Source organism: Sander vitreus, chromosome 2 (assembly GCF_031162955.1).
Source record: "Sander vitreus isolate 19-12246 chromosome 2, sanVit1, whole genome shotgun sequence".
In the NCBI taxonomy this organism is placed as follows: Eukaryota; Metazoa; Chordata; class Actinopteri; order Perciformes; family Percidae; genus Sander; species Sander vitreus.
The window spans coordinates 2495253-2510252 of NC_135856.1; the positions used below are offsets into that span (position 1 = coordinate 2495253).

Below are 15000 nucleotides of genomic sequence, written 5' to 3' on the forward strand. Positions count from 1 at the left end.
TTACGATGACTCGGACGGGACATGAACGCAGCATACTGTCGGTGACGAGCGCCTGCTGTTGACTTTTGGGTCGTCTTCTTAAAAAAAAAAAAAAATGCTTCACACACTTTTGTTTTGTTGTAGATTTACTACACATAAAACAGTTTTTTTTTTTTGTGGAATAAGATCGTACTTGTTGACGTTAGAATTCAGCCGAGAAAAACCCGCGAAAAACGGAGTTTGTATTTTCAGTCAATTTAAAGCTAATTAAAGGTGCTCTAAGTGATGTCACGCGCTTTTTAGGCTACAACATTCTTTGTCACATACAAAAAACATCTCCTCGCTGTCCGCTAGCTGCCTGTCCCCTGAACACACTGTAAAAAACATCTCCTCACTATCTGCTAGCTGCCTGTCCCCTGAACACACTGTAAAAAAACATCTCCTCACTATCTGCTAGCTGCCTGTCCCCTGAACACACTGTAAAAAACATCTCCTCACTATCTGCTAGCTGCCTGTCCCCTGAACACACTGTAAGAAACGTGTGGTCTCTGTAGACAGCCCAGGCTCCACAAACGCCAACAAAAACAAACTGGCCAACCTGCACCACCAAACATAACAAACAGCGTTCCAGCCAATAACCGACAAGGAGGATTTGGGGGTGGGGGGGGTTAGTGCGCGTGCACGTGAAGGGGCGGTGTGGGGAGTGGAGGAGAGAGAAGAGGGAAGTTAGCTAGAGGAGAGCTGTCCTAGACGTCCTAACTAACGAGCTAGCCTCGTTTCGTTTGACGATACAAGAAGTGACGTCACCCAACGTCGCTCAGAGCACCTTTTAAATTAGTAAACGTGCAGAAAATCACATATTTACACGTTTTGATTGGTGACAATTAGAAACCGTAAAGCCAGGGATTGTTGAACAACGTGCGTGACTCCTTTATTTTTATTTATTTTAATTTTTTTTGGACTTTTTAGTTTCTATTAAACGTACAAAAGTAAGTCCACGTTCTCGTGTTTTTACAACTGGAAGGTTCATCGGTTGGCGCTGCGGCAGAATCAGCAGAGACGAGACTGTACGGGATTTTTTATTTTTATTTTTGAAAACCCAAACACGGTAAAGTTCTGTAGTTGTAACCTGAATCTGTGCGTTTTGCAGCTCGTCTGCTTTGGACTTTTCACAAGGCCCCGTGCACACTGGCTGCGGGGCGTGAGCGTGGCGTTTCTGTTGCGTGTCAGTTGCGTGAGCGTGGCGTTTTCTATGTCTATACACACCAGAAACGTGTCTGCTGCTGCTGCTGCTGCTGCTGTTAGCCTCGTCTGTACACATGTATGTTTCCCATTGATTTACTGCACTCAAGCAGTAGTATACTTCATGTTAAACATAAATATTTACATAAATATATACTGATCTGATTACAGCAAAGATAACGTCGGCAGTATTGACGGCAGAATAGGCTCCAGACATACTTACTTACATTTATATCAAAACCTCGAGACTTTCAAACATCAACGTGTCATTTATTAATATGTATTTGTGTCTAAATGACATAGAAACATCTTTTTGTATTTCTATTTTTCCTGGAAACGCTTCCAACACGCTTGTGTGTGGCGTGAAAAATAGGCGTCGGTTCTATTTCTAGCATGCACAGGTCTTCGGGCGCCTGAGACGTGCGTGTCACGCAGGCGGTGTGCACGCTGTAACCTGTTAACATGGGAGACGAAATACAAACGGACACGCCGCGCAGCTGCCACGCTCACGCCGCGCAGCTGACACGCTCACGCCACGCAGCTGACACGCTCACGCCACGCAGCTGACACCCTCACGCCGCGCAGCTGACACCCTCACGCCGCGCAGCCAGTGTGCAGGAGGCCTTGGACTCCAACTTTTCTTTGGGAAGAAGCAAAGCTGAGGAGGATATAAATAAACAAACCAATGTCCTTTGTTTTAACCGCAAAAAAGCCGCTGTACTCGGGCGTGAAGTACACCGCAGGCGGCTCATTTTCCGACGCTCTTCAAAAAGACTTTTCTACCTGAAGCGGAAGACTTGTGATGTGTGTTTTTGCATGACGTGTGATCTCCTCTTCGGCCCGTCGCTCTTTTGCATGTGGATCAGATTTTATGAAAAGCTCTTTAAAGGCTTTAAAGTAAAGGTCTTTTTTTCAAAGCTGGTCTCGAAATTTAATGAAATGAGTGAAATGTTCTTGCGAATGCAAATAATCTAATTCTTGTGCATGCTAGTGTACGTATCGCCGGTTAAGTTTGACCACTTGCATATTTGAACTTTTATACACTTATACCATGAAATACAGTTTCGCTGCATGTTTCGATAGATAGAAATCTTAGATGTGTGTCTTTAACTCTCGTGTTGTTCCGTACGACCGTTCCTCTTCACGAGTCGAATAAACTACAGTTCTACTTTCATTGAATTTGGGTGTTTTATTCAATATAATTGAAAGCGTTGGGGGAAAAAAAGTGACAAAAAATGTTGGGGAAAAAAACAACAAAAACGTCCCAAAAAAAAAGTGACGAAAAATTTACAATAACATCGGAAATTTGTGACAAAAACATCGGGAAAAAGTGACTTTTTTTTTTTTTTTAAATGACGATTTTTTTTTTAAAAAAGTGACGATTTTTGAAAAAAGTGACGATTTTTTTTTTTTTTAAATGACGATTTCTTTTGAAAAATGTGACGATTTTTTTTTTTAAAAAGTGACGATTTTTTTTTGAAAAAAGTGCAGTTTTTTGGAAAATGTGACGATTTTTTTTGGAAAAAAGTGACGATTTTTTTTGGAAAATGTGACGATTTTTTTTGGGAAAAAAGTGACGATTTTTTTTGGAAAAAAAGTGACAATTTTTTTTTGGAAAAAAGTGACAATTTTTTTGGGGAAAAAAAGTGACAATTTTTTTTGGAAAAATGTGACGATGAAGTCACGATTTTTTTTGAAAAAAAGTGACTTTTTTTTGAAGTCACGATTTTTTTTAAAAAGTGACGATAAAGTGACAAAAACGTCACCAGTTTTAATTTGAAATTTTGACCCAGAAAAAGAAAAAGTCCCACGATCGACGGGAAGACAGCACGAGGGTTAAAACCATCTTGGATTTGACTTTAAAGAGAATAGTTTATTTAGCTGTAATAGTTTCATATTTTAAACGTGTGGAACGTGGTGACAGGGTTGTGTGATGATCAGATGATGTATTTCACGGTGAGGATAACTAATCTTAAACATATATCGTGTTTTCATTTTTGCATTTCAGAGTTTTTTGGCTCATTTCATGAAATTCAGTGAGACCGTGTTGTGTTTACATATAAATAAATAAATAAATAAATAAATAATGGTGATGAATATAAAAACATGACCGTTTCAAGCACGTTGATGTTGCCAATAAAGGTTTAAACATGAAAAAAAAAAAAAAAAAAAAATGTAATCTTTAAATGTTTTTTTAGTCGCCTGCCACTTGCTCGTTTTCGTTTAGTTTTTCTTCACGTTGTTAAAAGTTTTGTGTTGGAGACGGTTGGGATCCTGCTTGTTTTATTTTGAAGGTCTGTTGGGTTTAAAGGGATGTTTGTTGTGACGGACGCCACGTGGGCTCAGTCTTAGATTTTCACTCCTGTTTCCATCTTTGCTGCATCACTGAAACTTCATACATGGAAAAATGAGAAATAAACTTGTTTGAAAGTTGTTACAGACGATGTCGACTTTTTAGTCTCATTCATAAATGTTCCAGGGTCTTTGCTTAAAGGTCTTTTCTTTACTTCAACCTGGACCCTATAGACCAGAGGTTTTCAAACCCTCCGTGTGTGTGGACCACTATCTGTAATCAACAATTACCACCTCGTAATACACATAATGAAATATGTCAACACACAGTCCTACCTGAACTAATCCGCACCTCTTAATTAATAGGCCTGCCAGCACTGCAACTATAACGGCGCTTTTCCATCACGTGGTACCTGCTCCACTCGCCTCTACTCGCCTTTTTTGGTTTTCCATTACGGTAAAAAGTCCCTGGTACCTGCTAACGGGTACTTTTTTTAGTACCACCTCAGTCGAGGTTCCCGGCTAACCTATTCATCATTTTCGGGAACAGTTCCATTTTAAATGAACATACCTCCTGTTAAAGAATGTTTTGAGGTCGAAAAGCACAGGTTTCATCGTAACGGTAACTAGCCTACTCGGTCTTTAATCTCGAAAATGTCGACAAAAATATGGTTAATACTCTTTCAGACTGCCGAATCCATAAGACCAAATCCATAGTCCTTACAGGAATACTTTGCTGATTTAAACCACCTCTTCCCTGGGCTATGGGCAGTGTGTGCAGATCAACGTGCTTTGCTTCCCTCCATGCTGTTCAAGCTCGGGCTGTAAGGTTAGCACGCTCTAAAGTACAAACTGTTGACATGCCATAATAATACCACTTTACAAGGACAATGCAACAGTTAAGCTGAAAAAATACATTTAATTGACGACAAAATGCGTATAATGTGTAAACTATACACCTACCTCCTATGTGTCACCTATGGTCATGAAGGCTGGAGGTCATGACCGAAAGAACAAGATCCAGGGTACAAGCGGCCGAGATGGGTTTCCTCAGGAGGGTAGCTGGCGTCTCCCTTAGAGATAGGGTGAGAAGCTCAGTTATCCGTGAGGAGCTCGGAGTAGAGCCGCTGCTCCTTCACGTCGAAAGGAGCCAGTTGAGGTGGTTCGGGCATCTGGTAAGGATGCCCCCTGGGCGCCTCCCTAGGGAGGTGTTCCAGGCACGTCCAGCTGGGAGGCCTCGAGGAAGACCCTAGACTAGGTGGAGGGAGTCCTGCTGGGAGGGCCTCGGGGAGACCCAGGACTAGGTGGAGGCACGTCCAGCTGGGAGGAGGCCTCGGGGAAGACCCAGGACTAGGTGGAGGGACGTCCAGCTGGGAGGAAGCCTCGGGGAAGACCCAGGACTAGGTGGAGGGACGTCCGGCTGGGAGGAGGCCTCGGGGAAGACCCAGGACTAGGTGGAGGCACGTCCAGCCGGGAGGAAGCCTCGGGGAAGACCCAGGACTAGGTGGAGGGACGTCCGGCTGGGAGGAAGCCTCGGGGAAGCCCCAGGACTAGGTGGAGGGACGTCCAGCTGGGAGGAGGCCTCGGGGAAGACCCAGGACTAGGTGGAGGGACGTCCGGCTGGGAGGAGGCCTCGGGGAAGACCCAGGACTAGGTGGAGGGACGTCCGGCTGGGAGGAAGCCTCGGGGAAGACCCAGGACTAGGTGGAGGGACGTCCGGCTGGGAGGAGGCCTCGGGGAAGACCCAGGACTAGGCGGAGGGACGTCCAGCTGGGAGGAGGTCTCGGGGAAAACCCAGGACTAGGTGGAGGGACGTCCCAGCTGGGAGGAGGCCTCGGGGAAGACCCAGGACTAGGTGGGGGGACGTCCAGCTGGGAGGAAGCCTCGGGGAAGACCCAGGACTAGGCGGAGGGACGTCCAGCTGGGAGGAGGTCTCGGGGAAAACCCAGGACTAGGTGGAGGGATTATATCTCCAACCTGGCCTGGGAACGCCTCGGGATCCCCCAGTCGGAGCTGGTTAATGTGGCTCGGGAAAGGGAAGTTTGGGGTCCCCTGCTGGAGCTGCTACCCCCGCGACCCGACCCCGGATAAGCGGACGAAGATGGATGGATATACACCTACCTGAGAAGGTGGTTGGGAATTCATGTACTGAAAAACAAATACTGTTTTAGCACCATATTGTTCCCTGCCTCAGAATTTAAAGATGCACAGCTCTGTTTCTACCAGCAGATGGCAGCGTGGGGCAGCATGTGGAAACACACATGGCCAAAAATATGTGGACACCTTTCCTCTGTAAATACTATATACTTTTGCCCTGTTTTTGGTTTAAAGGTTTGGTTTTCATCTCTTTTGTCGTGGAAGAAATGACATCTTAAAACTGTGTGATTCATATTTCAAACTGTTTCCATACGGTTTCATATTTTGTACCACAACATCTTGTTTCCCCCTCTGAGTTGAGGCATCAGATGTGATGTTCCAGCTCTGAATGTTTCCTAAGTGAGCTGCAGAAGACGTCGGGCCAGTTATTGCCTTCGCTGCCGATTAAAAGTCCCATTCATCTTCCCTCTGCTGAACGGTTGGACCCCCGAACACGCTGCCATCTTCTCATGAAACCCGCTCATCTGTTTGTGATTTGCACTCCAGATTTATTTTCACACGAGCCAACATGAAAGTCTGCAGAGCCAGCTTCAAAAAAATGTCTCTCTAAATACAGAAAGCTGCACCACAATGGCTAAAAAAAAAACTACATTTCACACGGCATCCTGAGTGCAAACAGAGAAAAGTCAGCATCGTGTATCAGCTTTACAGAACAAGCAGCTTTCTTTACGAAATGAAGTCTGTTCGTTCCCACAGCCCTATGGTCCCACATTTTTAAGATTTATTTTTCACTGAAAATTAGGCCTTATGTTCCCAGAAATGTGGAAACATAGGTCTGTGGGAACATAGGGCTGTGGGAACATAGGTCTGTGGGAACATAGGGATGTGGGAACACAGGGCTGTGGGAACATAGGGCTGTGGGAACATAGGGCTGTGGGAACACGGGGCTGTGGGAACACAGGGCTGTGGGAACACAGGTCTGTGGGAACATAGGGCTGTGGGAACATAGGGCTGTGGGAACATAGGGCTGTGGGAACATAGGACCGTGGGAACATAGGACTGTGGGAACATAGGGCTGTGGGAACATAGGGCTGTGGGAACACAGGGCTGTGGGAACATTGGGCTGTGGGAACATAGGGCTGTGGGAACATAGGGCTGTGGGAACATAGGGCTGTGGGAACATAGGACTGTGGGAACATAGGGCTGTGGGAACATAGGACTGTGGGAACATTGGACTGTGGCAAGCTGTTGACATTGAATGTTTGATCAGATTTGTAATCTTGTTTTCTTCGGTCAGACGGGGTTTTTTTTAAATTAAAGTTTTGACACATTTGACACTTTTTTTCAACATACTATACTTTGAGTTTTTTTTTGACATACTATATTTTGACATTTTTTCGATATACTATGACTTTTTTTTCAACATCCTACACTATGACTTTTTTTTCGACATACTATACTATGACTTTTTTTTCGACATACTATACTTTGACTTTTTTTTCGATATACTAGGACTTTTTTTTCGATATACAATTACTTTTTTTTGACATACTATACTAGGACTTTTTTTCGACATACTATGATTTTTTTTCGACATAGTGTACTAGGACTTTTTTTTCGATATACTATGACTTTTTTTTCAACATACTATATTTTGACTTTTTTTCGATATACTATACTATGACTTTGTTTCGACATCCTATACTATGACTTTTTTCGACATACTATACTATGACTTTTTTTCGACATACTATACTATGACTTTTTTTCGACATACTATGACTTTTTTTTCGATATACTAGGACTTTTTTTTCGATATACTAGGACTTTTTTCGACATACTATACTGTGACTTTTTTTTCGACATACTATACTATGATTTGTTTTCAATATACTATACTTTGACTTTTTTTTCGATATACTATGACTTTTTTTTCGACTATACTATGACTTTTTTTTCGACATACTATACTATGACTTTTTTCGATATACTATGAATTTTTTCTACATACTATACTATGACTTTTTTTCTACATACTATACTATGACTTTTTTTCGATATACTATACTATGACTTTTTTTTCGACATACTATGAATTTTTTCTACATACTATACTATGACTTTGTTTCGATATACTATACTATGATTTTTTTCGACATACTATACTATGACTTTATTTAGACATTCTATACTATGACTTTTTTCGATATACTATGAATTTTTTCTACATACTATACTATGACTTTTTTTCGACATACTATAGACTTTTTTTTCGATATACTATACTATGACTTTTTTTTCGACATACTATACTAAGACTTTTTTTTCGATATACTATACTAAGACTTTTTTTTCGACATACTATATGACTTTTTTTTCGATACTATACTATGACTTTTTTTTCGACATACTATACTATGACTTTTTTTTCGACATACTATACTATGACTTTTTTTCGATATACTTTGACTTTTTCAACATACTATACTTTGACTTTTTTTCAAAATACTATACTATGACTTTTTTTCGACATACTATACTAGTACTTTTTTTTGACATACTATACTATGACTTTTTTTTCCGACATACTATACTATGACTTTTTTTTCGATATACTATATTTTGACTTTTTTCGATATACTATACTTTGACTTTTTTTTCGATATACTATATTTTGACTTTTTTTCGATATACTATGACTTTTTTTCGATATACTATACTAAGACTTTTTTTCGACATACTATACTATGACTTTTTTTTCGACATACTATACTATGACTTTTTTCCGACATATTATACTATGACTTTTTTTTGATACACTATACTTTGACTTTTTTTTTCGACATACTGTACTTTGACTTTTTTTTCGATATACTATACTATGACTTTTTTTCGACATACTATGATTGTTTTTCAACATCCTATACTATGACTTTTTTCGACATATTATACTATGACTTTTTTTTCGATATACAATACAAGGACTTTTTTTTGATATACTATATTTTGACTTTTTTTCGATATACTATACTATGACTTTTTTCGACATACTGTACTATGACTTTTTTTTCGATATACTATACTTTGACTTTTTTTCGATATACTAGGACTTTTTTTGAGATACTATACGAAGACTTTTTTTCGACATACTATACTGTGACTTTTTTTCGATATACTAGGACTTTTTTCGACATACTATACTAGGACTTTTTTTTCGATATACTAGGACTTTTTTTCGACATCCTATACTATGACTTTTTTTCGATATACTATACTAGGACTTTTTTCGACATACTATACTATGATTTGTTTTCTACATAATATACTAGGACTTTTTTCGACATACTACACTAGGATTTTTTTTCGATATAGTATGATTTTTTTCGATATAATATTCTTTGACTTTTTTTCGATATAATATACTTTGACTTTTTTTCAATATACTATGACTTTTTTTTCGATGTACTATACTTTGACTTTTTTTGATATACTATATTGTGACTTTTTTTCGATATACTATACAATGACTTTTTTTTCGATATACTATATTTTTACTTTTTTTCGATATACTATACTATGACTTTTTTTTCGACATACTACACTGTGACATTTTTTTCGATATACTAGGACTTTTTTCGACATACTATAGTAGGACTTTTTTTCGATATACTATGAATTTTTTCTACATACTATACTATGACTTTTTTTCGATATACTATGATTTTTTTTGACATACTATATTATGACTTTTTTCGATATACTATGACTTTTTTCGACATACTATACTATGACTTTTTGTCTACATACTATACTATGACTTTTATTCGATATACTATGACTTTTTTCGACATACTATACTATAACTTTTTTTCGATATACTGTGATTTTTTTCGACATACTATACTATGACTTTTTTTTACATACTATACTTTGAGTTTTTTTCGATATACAATTACTTTTTTTCGATATACTATACTAGGACTTTTTTTCGATATAGTATGACTTTTTTTTCGATATACTATGACTTTTTTAGTATATACTATACTAGGACTTTTTTCGACATACTATACTATGATTTTTTTTCGACATAGTGTACTAGGACTTTTTTTTCGACATACTATACTAGGACTTTTTTTCGACATACTATACTAGGACTTTTTTTCGACATACTATGATTGTTTTTCAACATCCTATACTATGACTTTTTTTCGCTATACTATACTATGACTTTTTTCGACAAACTAAGACTTTTTTTCGACTATACTATACTAAGACTTTTTTTCGACATACTAAGACTTTTTTTCGATATACTATATTTTGACTTTTTTTTCGACATATTATACTATGACTTTTTTTTCGATATACTATATTTTGACATTTTTTTCGAGATACTATACTAGGACTTTTTTTTCGATACACTATACTTTGACATTTTTTCGATATACTATGACTTTTTTTCGATATACTCTACCATGACTTTTTCGACATACTATACTAGGACTTTTTTTCGACATACTATAGTAGGACTTTTTTTCGATATACTATGATTTTTTTCGACATACTATACTAGGACTTTTTTTTGACATACTATACTATGACTTTTTTTTTATATACTATACTTGGACTTTTTTTCGACATACTAGGACTTTTTTTCGACATACTATACTATGACTTTTTTTCGACATACTATACTAGGACTTTTTTTTGACATACTATACTAGGACTTTTTTTTCGATATACTATACTATGACTTTTTTTCGACATACTATACTTTGACTTTTTTTCGATATACTATACTATGACTTTTTTTCAATATACTATGATTTTTTTCGACATACTATACTAGGACTTTTTTTTCGACATACTATACTAGGACTTTTTTTCGACATACTATACTAGGACTTTTTTTCGATATAGTATGACTTTTTTCGACATACTATACTAGGACTTTTTTTCGACATACTATACTAGGACTTTTTTTCGACATACTATACTAGGACTTTTTTTCGACATACTATACTAGGACTTTTTTCGACAAACTATACAATGACTTTTTTTTCAACAAACTATATTATGACTTTTTTTGCTATACTATACTTTGACTTTTTTTCGATATACTATGACTTTTATTTCGATATACTATACTATGACTTTCATTTCGATATACTATACTATGACTTTTTTTTCGATACACTATACTTTGACTTTTTTTCGATATACTATACTATGACTTTTTTTCGACATACTATACTATGACTTTTTTTCGATATACTATACTTTGACTTTTTTTCGATATATTATACTTTGACTTTTTTTCGACATACTATACTATGACTTTTTTTCGACATATTATAATATGACTTTTTTTCAATATACTATACTTTGACTTTTTTTCGATATACTATGACTTTTTTTCGATATACTCTACCATGACTTTTTTCGACATACTATACTTTGACTTTTTTTTCGATATACTATACTTTGACATTTTTTCAATATACTATACTAGGACTTTTTTTCGATATACTATACTAGGACTTTTTTTTCGATATAGTATGACTTTTTTCGACATACTATACTATGATTTTTTTTCTATATAGTAAGATTTTTTTCGACATACTATACTAGCACTTTTTTCGACATACTATACTAGGACTTTTTTTTCGACATAATATACTATGACTTTTTTTTTCGACATACTATACTTTGACTTTTTTTCGACATACTATACTTTGACTTTTTTTTCGACATACTGTACTTTGACTTTTTTTTCGACTATACTATGACTTTTTTTTTCATGTACTTTGACTTTTTTTCGACATACTATACTATGACTTTTTTTTCGATATACTATGACTTTTTTTTCGATATATTATACTAGGACTTTTTTTCGATATACTATACTATGACTTTTTTTCGACATACTATACTATGACTTTTTTTTCGACATACTATACTATGACTTTTTTTCGACATACTATACTAGGACTTTGTTTTCTACATACTATACTATGACTTTTTTTCGACATACTATACTTTGACTTTTTTTTCGATATACTATACTTTGACTTTTTTTCGATATAATATACTATGACTTTTTTTCAATATACTATACTTTGACTTTTTTTTCGATATACTATACTTTGACTTTTTTTCAATATACTATACTATGACTTTTTTTCGACATACTATACTAGGACTTTTTTTCGATATACTATACTAGGACTTTTTTTCGATATACTATGACTTTTTTTTCGACATACTAAGACTTTTTTTCGATATACTATACTATGACTTTTTTCTACATACTATACTATGACTTTTTTTCTACATACTATACTATGACTTTTTTTTCGATATACTATGACTTTTTCAACATACTATACTTTGACTTTTTTTCAAAATACTATACTATACTTTGACTTTTTTTCAAAATACTATACTATGACTTTTTTTTCGATATACTATACTATGACGTTTTTTGGACATACTATACTATGACTTTTTTTTCGATATACTATGACTGTTTTTTGGACATACTATGACTTTTTTTCAATATACTATACTATGACTTTTTTTCAATATACTATACTATGACTTTTTTTCGACATACTATACTAGGACTTTTTTCGACATAATATACTATGACTTTTTTTCGACATACTATACTATGACTTTTTTTTCGACATACTATATTGTGACTTTTTTTCGATATACTATACTATGACTTTTTTTTCGATATACATGACTTTTTTTCGACATACTAAGACTTTTTTTCGACATACTATGACTTTTTTTCGATATACTATACTATGACTTTTTTTTCGACATACTATGACTATTTTTCGATATACTATACTATGACTTTTTTTTGATATATGACTATGACTTTTTTTTCGACATACTATACTATGACTTTTTTTCGATATACTATACTATGACTTTTTTTTCGATATACTATACTATGACTTTTTTTCGATATACTATACTATGACTTTTTTTTCGATATACTATACTATGACTTTTTTTTCGACATAATACGACTTTTTTTGGACATACTATACTATTTAATATTCAACAATTTTGACTTTGGCTCCTTTTGGTCTTCTTCATGGAAAATTATGTTTATATTTTGAAAAAGATTTAGTGTTCCTGTTTTTGTAACAGGAACACAATTCATGTGTCACATCGGGACTTGTATATGAAAAAATTAGTGGAACTATGAGGTCAAAATGTCCGACAGAAATGTCGACTGGAAAGTTAGATTTTGGACTCGTCAGGAGAACGTCACCAAAGAACAGGAAGAACAGACTAAAACTTTGGTATTGAACAGGGTTTCCGCGGGGTCTTAAAAAAAGTCTTAAAATGTCTGCCACAGACATAAAACAGATAATATTCTTCAGCTATGGGGAAGTGCACGTTCAGCGATACTTGGCTTGATTAAACCTGAATTTAGCTCTATGGAAAAAGCTGTTTCAACAATCCCAACTCTGGTTTGGTTGAAATAAACCCTTTATATACCAATTTACTGTACATGTGAAAATATGCTGCCTCTATACATGCTAAAAGTACTGATTATTTACATGGAGTCTGGTGGGATTTAGGATGCTTAAAGTACTGATTATTTACATGGAGTCGGGTGGGTTTAGGATGCTTAAAGTACTGATTATTTACATGTAGTCTGGTGGATTTAGGATGCTTAAAGTACTGATTATTTACATGTAGTCTGGTGGATTTAGGATGCTTAAAGTACTGATTATTTACATGGAGTCTGGTGGGTTTAGGATGCTTAAAGTACTGATTATTTACATGGAGTCTGGTGGGTTTAGGATGCTTAAAGTACTGATTATTTGGAGTTTGGATTACATGGAGTCTGGTGGGTTTGGTGATGTTGATTTCAGGGCTGGTTCGTGTTAAAGGGATAGTAGCAGCTAAATGTATATTTATGGCGTTTTTTTCCGTCCGTCACATAGTACCTGCTCGACTCTACTCGCCTTTTTTGGTTTTCCATTATGATAAAAAGTACCTGGTACCTGCCAACAGGTACTTCTTTTAGTATCGCCTCCGTCGAGGTTCCAAGCGAGCTGAGGCGATACCAAAAGGTGACGTGAAAACCTGCAGGCTCACTGATTGGTCGGAGAGAATCGTCACTAATCACTGCGGCTACGTCGAGTCGAGGCGAGCTGAGTCGAGCAGGTACCATGTAGTGGAAAAACGCCATTAGACACGTAAAACATTCATATCAGTTGACGTGGACGCTGTACTTAGAATATTTACAGCGTTCTACCTCCGGTATCGGTACGACTTTCTCCGACTTTTTATGACTTTTTATGCAACAAACTATCAGAATCAGATTTATTAGCCAAGTACAGTGCTGCTCATGAGTTTAGGAACCCATGCTAAAGTCGACTAAAAAGAGGAATAAAAAAACATCTTTTGGAAATTGATCTTAATACCTTAATTGAAAAAATGAGGAAAAATCCAGCCTTTAAGGACACCAATGTTCTTTGTGAATGAATAATGTATCGTAAATAAATAAATGTTCTTCCTTAAAATACAGGGGGCATAAGTCAGTACACCCCTATGTTAGATTCCCATAGAGGCAGGCAGACTTTTATTTTGAAAGGCCAGTTATATGCCCCCTGTATTTTAAGGAAGAACATTTATTTATTTACGAGACATTATTCATTCACAAAGACAATTGGTGTCCTTAAAGGTCGGATTTTTCAAATACGCCACACTTTCGCTGCATAAATTGCCGATTTCCGCGCAAATACGCAGGGCTTGCATGATGTCATAATCCCCGCATTTTCGTTGTAAAAAAGTCCCAAATATCTTAGCAGAAAGATGACAAATGTTGCGTTTACTTCACACAAGAGCAGCCGTTTTCCCTGCTGCCATGAGAACGTTATGAAGTGACGTGATGACGTGATGAAGTGACGTGATGAAGTGACGTGATGAAGTGACGTGATGAAGTGACGTGATGAAGTGACGTGATGAAGTGACGTGATGAAGTGACGTGATGAAGTGAGGTTATGAAGTGACGTGATGAAGTGAGGTTATGAAGTGACGTGATGAAGTGACGTGATGAAGTGACGTTATGAAGTGACGTTATGAAGTGACGTGATGAAGTGGCGTGATGAAGTGAGGTTATGAAGTGACGTGATGAAGTGACGTGATGAAGTGACGGGATGACGTGATGAAGTGATGAAGTGGCGTGATGAAGTGAGCGTGATGAAGTGACGTGATGGCGTGATGAAGTGACGCGTGTGACGGGATGAAGTGAGCGTGATGGTGGCGTTATGAAGTGACGTGATGAAGTGACGATGATGGCGAGTGATGGCGTGACGTGATGAAGTGACGTGATGAAGTGATGACGTGATGACGTGA

General features: G+C 36.7%; 1 protein-coding gene across 1 annotated transcript in view; it reads left to right on the top strand.

The window, feature by feature from the left end:
- ppp3r1b (protein phosphatase 3 (formerly 2B), regulatory s1ubunit B, alpha isoform, b) overlaps window positions 1–2586 on the top strand; it is a 54446-nt gene extending 51860 nt beyond the window's left edge. The window contains exon 6 of the mRNA XM_078272899.1: window positions 1–2586. This exon is cut by the window's left edge and continues 877 nt beyond it. The gene's annotated coding sequence lies outside the window, so the exon portion shown is untranslated.
- The last annotated feature ends 12414 nt before the right edge of the window (window positions 2587–15000 follow it).